This window comes from Pipra filicauda, unplaced genomic scaffold (assembly GCF_003945595.2).
Source record: "Pipra filicauda isolate LSUMZ 115617 unplaced genomic scaffold, ASM394559v2 scaffold159_size1710840_pilon, whole genome shotgun sequence".
Lineage (NCBI taxonomy): Eukaryota > Metazoa > Chordata > Aves > Passeriformes > Pipridae > Pipra > Pipra filicauda.
The window spans coordinates 761,889-769,375 of NW_024104095.1; positions in this window are offsets into that span (position 1 = coordinate 761,889).

Here is a 7,487-nt window from a genome sequence, read left to right on the forward strand (position 1 = left end):
GCATGGCTGTAGGGGGTTGAGATTGCTGTAATGCTTTTGGGTCCTGAATTGCCAGCGGGTCTTGAGCTGCCTCGGTCTGTAATTGGGATGACACGGATTTTACCCATATCCTGCTTGCTTGGCCTCAGTCAGAGGGTTCAGTAAACCTGGGCTGAGGTTCTATTGACGAGCACCCTCTGTGGTGCTCCCAAATGCCTTAGCTTGTGTCTATACCCAGCGGGGCTGAAAGCACTGAGGTGAATCCTATTCCTAGAGAGGTGTGTGAATCCGTGGGATTTTTGTGTCCCACAGGGAGTGTGAAGGTTGTGTGGAGAAGTGTGATGAGCTGGGATCACTGAGCTGGTTTTCAGCAGTGTGGGGACAGGGTGCAGGAGTGGTGTGGTGTGTGTGGGGTTTGTGCACCACCACACTCACCTCGGCAGCGGGTGCTGAGGCTGTTTGTCAGTGCTGAGCAAGGTTATGGGACAGGAAGCCTTTGCTAATTGGACTTTTTGGCACATCTCTCTTGGCCCACGTGGTGTCCAGAAGATTAACTTCTTATCAGGCTTCACCACTGGGGTTTTCACTCAAGTCCTAATTATGCCATCCAAGAGAAAGACCGGATAGATGCCTGAAGGCACCTGAGTTCTGGGAGCGTAGCTCAAAATCACTTAAATCCTACCACCTCTGGCAGTTTGCTCTGCCTATCAGTCTTTCTTATGGATTGTTTTTGCAAAGAAAAAGCAAACCTATTCTAATTAACTTTGGATGGATTGTTTCACAAAAGGATAAAAGCAATTAACATTTCCTTCTTACCTTGTGAAGTCCTTGCGTGGTGTTGTTAAAGGTTATATTTCTGAAACCAGTTCACAAGAAGGTGAATAAATAAAATAAAAAGAGAAATTATTGTATGCAATTGAGTGATTTGAGTGCTATACCTATTTATCAAGAAATACATGGATTTTAGTTTTTAAGACTTCAATACTGGGTATTCTAACAGCTGCTTTATTGGGATCTGCAGCTGTGTCTGTAGCTAGATCAGGACCTCACTGTTGACTGGAATTGTACAAATATCTGTCAGACAGTCCTTAAGAGTCTTCTGTCTTCGTAAATGAGACAGGAATGCTTTTATCTGGGTTGTATTAACAGGAGATGAAGGCACACAAAAGAGAAATCCTTAATTTAGTGTCTGAGGAAGTCAAGCCCTTAACCCAGATCTGAAGGTCTTAAACATGTAACTCACCCCAAAACTGTCCTTCCACCCTGGCCAGTCTCTGCTTCTGCTCCCCTAGAGCTGCTGCCATGTCTGTGGGAGATCCCCCTCAGCAGTGGAGCATCTAAAACTATAAATGCTGATACCACAAAATCGATATCTCCCCCCAGGTGGGAAAGGCATATTCCTGTCTCAGTTCTAACCTCTGCTGATGTGTTTTTTCATTTTTATTTTTTTTTTAATTTTCATAGCTACTGCCGTAGTTTTCCTGTTAAATTCCCTTTGTTCTTTTCAAGATGAAGTTCATAATCCTTAATCTTTTTCTCTGTTCTCTATTTCCCTCACAGTTTCTGGAATTGCTCTCTCCTTGCTCCTTAGCCATCTGGTCGTATCAACTCCTTACATACCTTTTATGCATTAAATGCAGTTTCCATATGCTTCATCTCTTTGTTGACATGAATGACAAACCTGTTTCCCTCCTTTGGTTGTTTTGCCATTCTACTGTAGTTTGGTTTAGACCTGCCTCTCATTCCCATTGCACAAGGACAAGGTGCTGCTGAGAGGAAAGCTGAGCAGAAGGAGGTGGTGCTTCCCCAGCTGTCTTGAAACCCTGTGGGTGTGATGGTGCAGTTAAAATCCTCTCCCTGGGACACACACAGGAGGATCTGGTGCAGGCATCCATTGAAGTGAGCAGATTTTTCTTACATAGCTCAGTAATTAAATCATTTGCAGGACTGGTATTTGGGTATTGATAATAGTTAATGCTGTAGGAGATGGGAAACAGAAGGGATGTTCACTCTCACTTGCTCACCTGTGATTTCTTCTCCTTTATTTTATTCTCTGCAATTATGCCAGAATCCTGTGCCAGGCAGCAGATAAATACAGAATATAGAGATACTTTGTTTGTGTTTGGTTTTTTTTTTCACACAGCACTTACTAAAACTGCAGAATTTCTGGGCACATGGAGTTGTGATGGTCCAAAGTGTAAAGTACTCAGATAAAGGACTGAGATATTTAAGCCAGGAAAGTCCACCAGGGACATCCAATGTCTGGCACAGAAACACATTTCTGGGCAGCAGGGAGATATTTTAGCACAATGTATGTGCTTTTCCTGGTCTGTTTTTCCCAAGATTTTTGATAGATGATGTGGCAGCTACTGGTGTGACTCTGTGGAGATGCTCTTATGCTGAGGAACCTGAGGAACCTTGGGCTCTACTAAGTTGGGTTGATCATGCACCACTTACTTGACAATATTTCTCTGTTACAACAGCAAAAAAAAGAGCTGAATTTTCTGATTATTTCTGTGTGTGCATGTATATAAATATATATATTCCAGACCAATGATGTCTGTATATAATGGGCAATCTCACAGAGGGGGAGGCTGCACACTCAGAGATGCTTCATGTAATTTAATAAAGACCCTGTTGTCAATCTTCCTTCCTTCCCAACTGGGCTTTTTGTAACCCTTAAGTATAATACAAAGATAATTGCTTTGCCTGGAATCTATAACACAAGGTGCATTTCAGGCTTTTAAAGTCAGAGAGAAAACAAAAATGTAAATAAAAATCATTATTTAAGGAAACATGAGTGCACCGAAAAGGGGACCAAAAAAAAAATAAGGAAAAGAAATTAGTTTTAAAACCCTGCACTGTCTTCATTCATTGGCTTAGAAAATAGCCCAGTGCTGAATCGTCAGTCTGTGCAATTTCATCACAAAATTATTGGATGTTGTTTCTTTTATCAATTGAGTGCACAGCCCGTTGTCTGCCTGCTGTCTGTCTAATTCTTCTCTAAACCTCAGCCAATGTATAGACCTGGCTTTTCCCAGGTTCTTTATATTTGTACCATGTAAAAGCTTAAAATAAATAAAAAATTTTTTCATTTATTTGAAAAAAAAAATTTGTGGGACTGAAAAGAGCATTTTAACACTCAAAAAATTCATTTAAATGCTTCCATTGTGTTCACAGGTGGTTGGCATTTCTGGAATTAATTGGATTTAGATAGCCTTTTTACATGGAAATTCAGCATCTTTTCAGATCCCTCTATTACTCACTGGGCAAAAAGAATAGCTCAGCCTTGTTTTCTTCATTTAATTATGATATTACACATGGCAATGTAAACTTTAAGGATTTATTCCAACATTTTATTCAGTCCAACAGTGTTTGTTTCATGTTCCTGTTTATTTCCTCATAATTTATCTTTATGGAGCAATAGAAACACCCTTTCTTGCCAAATGCCTAGTCTGTATGAATAATTAAATTGACAGTAAAGGACTCGATTCACCTCTTCATTATTCAAGTCTTACCAAGTTGCAGCATTATTGATTCCAGTAGAATAATGCTGCAATCCTCAGGAATATGTGTTAAATCAGGTCATGGGTACCCTTGATTTGTTAAGCACTTTCATAACATATTTCTAGTTCATCTCTGCCCTTGGAAACCCCAGTAGTGATCCATGGTCCTGATATGCCACAAATTGTCCTGGAAAAGTGAGTCACATATCACTGGCAGTGTTTTATTCCTTATTTTCATCCTTGTCTTTGTAAAAGTTTCTTTTTTTTTTTTTTTCTGACAAGTTTGATGGGAACTAAAAGGGGCCATTTCTTGTTAGGTGAGTTACCACTAAAGCAAATGAACCATTCAGAGGATTTCTTTGCTATGTAAATGTAAAATAAGGTCCATGATATGTAACACACTATTTCTGTGCCCTTTCACTCCTCTCCATGCATGAAGACTGAACTTGAATCATCTTGGGATAAGTTCCCTGAAGTTCTCTGTGCTCATTCCCTTTGGACTGTCTAGAAAATTATACTTGTTAATGGACAGTACCTAAGGAAAGGAATCTCAAATGGATAATCATTCCTATGTCTATCCCAATGAATTTTGCATAAGGGCTGAATCACTGAGGTTTTAAAGGTTTCAGGGCATTAAAATGTGTGGCATGGAAACAGCTGAGTACCATGACTTGGAGCTGAGCTGGTGCCTCTCCACATGGCAAGAGATGGATTAGGAGAGATGTGCCCAGGGAACGTGGGAGTCCTGCTTTAGAGGAAGGCAGCCTCCAGTCTTTCATGGCCAGACCTGGAGAACAAATCTCTCCTGATTCCAGTTCTGGGGATCAGTCTCACCCTCAACCCCCCCCCCACAAGCTGAGCATTTGAGGAAGAAGTTTTTCTGCCTCCTCTGAGTATTAGGAGGTGACAACACTTTTTATGGGAAACAGAGACAACCTTCCCTTCCTGGACTCCAAACCAGAGGGCACATCTGTTTAATTGTGTGGACATGAGGAAATAAGTTGGGTTGGCATCTTTGACCTCACTGAGAATTTAGCAACCAAAGGGCTTGAAAGAGAGGCCCTGGTGATAATCAGGCTCTTGCTGATAAATGAAGTTCTCTTCAAGACTACAAACCTCCATTTTCTCTCATACCCTGCAGACACATTTGGACTGTGCATTTTGATGTTTCTATCAGAGCTGAAAACATACTGGCAGTGCAAATCTTTCCGTGAGATAAAAATTGGAAAGTATATAAATGCTTTTTTTGCCAAGTGCTTTTTATTTCAATTCCAAAGCATTTATGAATCACACCACTTTCATGACTGATATTAAAAGAGTCATTTCAGCGATCCACCTCAGGATCATTGAAATACCACAAATATCCAATATATAGTACAGGATACAGCCATACAGATAATAACTTCTACTATTCCCTATAAAGGGATATTTGACTGATTGAGTGCCAAGATTGGTGGGGTTTTTACCATTTTCATGCATTTCTATGTCAGTAACAGCAGACATGATTAAGAGAAAGCTTTGCTTCAGAGAGAAGCTCTGAGGAGTATCTGCACAGGGACAGGTAACAGAGAGATTGTATCTGTGCCACCTCTAGTTAGGAAAAAATAACACCCACTTCAGAATTTGAAGAGGGAAACGTGCAGAAGAAGGTGTTGTTAATTTTCTAGGAAGAAAAGTTGAAGAAACATTCAACCAGATGTTTCAAGTACACTGTCATTACGTGCTGAGGACATGTAAGTCTGTAAGTACTGTTGTTTTTCCAGCTCACAGGGTTGTGGGTGTCTACCTGCACACACAGACAAAAATTCTTTCTTTGTCATCCCAGACATATCATTTAGTATCTCTGTGCCTCTGTTTCTTAGTCATAAATCAAATAAATATAACTACAGTGGTCTTGTAGGAACAGTGCTTGTAATACTGGGGTGTGACAACGAGCTCCCATTTGGGGAGAAGGACAGGAGGTATTGAAAAGTTGATCCTCAACTAACTGTGCTGGAAAACAGAGTTTTTTAGCAGGTGGGTGAGTCATTAGAAAGACTGATTATTTAAAGTTGTGTAGCTGAAGAATAAAATGCAGCAGTGTTTTCAGTTTTCAAATAGAAAGAGAAACAGTGTTAAAATTCCATTAGCTGCTGTGACGAACTCCCAGATTAAAACATGAATTGCTAAGTAGGTGAGGTGGGTTTGAATGCTGAATGTTGTTGGGGTTTTTTTTCCCCTTCTACTGTTATGATTTATTTCTCAAATAATTTAAAACTAGTGAAGGAAGGTCTGAGAATTTTGTTTTGTTTGTTACGGGTGAGATTGATTTCTTCATCTTGTTTTTCTTAATACCATACTGTTCAAACAAATTACCCCTACAAATCCAGTTCTCCATTTATGATGCATTAAATACAAAAGAAAAAAATAATTCCAATTAGATTTCTTTCCAAGCCTTGTGACCTTGTGTTAAAAGCAATATGTATAAAAGACATTCTTATGCTGTTGTACCACCCACTTCTTAAAAAGTACCCTTGAGCTCTTCTTAATAACTTAGCTGGTTTCTCCTTGAGATCTGTATCTGTTTTAATCCGTGAAACACTAGCCTTGTTCAGACTAAAATACAAAGATATCATGATTGATCATGTTAGTTAAGGAATTAGTAGAGAGACCATGTCCTTGTGTTGTAGTCTCTGGAAACCTGTGAGAGAACCCCACCCACTGACCTCTGAAGAACTGTTCTACTTTTCCCTCTGAGAGGGAAGGGGAGAACTTTTACTCCTTGTGTGTGTTCTGGGAGTTGCACCATCTGCTTTGGGGGTGACTTTATTAGGCTGACACTGAACATCCTTTAAAAGCCCATCATCAGGTGAGAAGCCAAGTTCTTCCCTCCACCTCTTCACCAGACCCATCTTTCAATCCCTCTGGCAGCACCTGCTCTTTGCAGGTTCATATTTCAAAAGTGAATTAAGAGCTGCAGAGCCGCTCTCCAAAGCAAGCCCTTGGTTTGCTCTTTCCTCCCTACAACCTGTTTCCCTGTTTATTTGGGAAGTCCCATCAGCCCCCAGGGACAGACCCCTCACAGGTTCAGGGCTGTCAGGCTTCAGCGGTGAAAAGCTTCGGTGCTGCTAAAGGGTTGCTGAAGTTCCTGTCCTGCTACCAACAGTGTTTTCCACTTTTCCCTGATCTCTATCTGCTTCACCAGCCCTTCACGTAGAGGAACTTTTGGGTTGTTCAAAGGCTCTCTAAAGAGCTGGCTTGGCATGCAATGGCACAAGGATTAGGGAGGGACGAGTGCTGCTCATGAGCTTCCCTGCCCAAAGCTGACATTCTGGGCCATTACCTTCTGCAAGCTGGTCACTCTGCTCTCCACCTGTGCTCCCTGCATCCTCCTATCCTACAAACTCAGGAGGACTTATGGCTGTGACTGCTGAAAGGCCAGAGGGGAAAAATAATCAGCAAGTGTTCCGTTCACTATAATCTAAATATTATCAGCACTCTGAGTCAGCAAAGGTGTGACTTGGGGGGGGGGAGGCAAGGAATGGATCTGTGAGTCACAACAATCTGTGAGTTTACAACTCAGCCTTTGTTGTAAATACTACAAAGATGCATTAATTAAAGATAAAATCAAGGGAAATGTCTGGCAGGATAGATAGAGAGACAGAGAGGAGCTGAAGAGATTAGAGGAAATGGTAGGCATCCATAAAATCAGGCTGAACCTGAGGAAATGACTCTGTGTCCACTATGAGGGATTAATCTAAAACAAACCAGCCATAAAATAGGAAGGGAGATGAGTGAAATGAAAAGCAAGAGTCTGGAAAGCAGAAATGCTGTTTGGTTTTATAATATGTTTGGTTTTATAATATGATGGAGTAGAAGAAAGGAAAATGTAAAATTACTCCATTCCTGTAGTCCATCCACCAAGCTAATCAAAAGATGCCTGTAGAGATTTTTAAAGAGAAGATGCAATGGATCATGGATTAAATGGGAGTAGTGTTACATTTTCAGTTCCTGTGGCTTTGG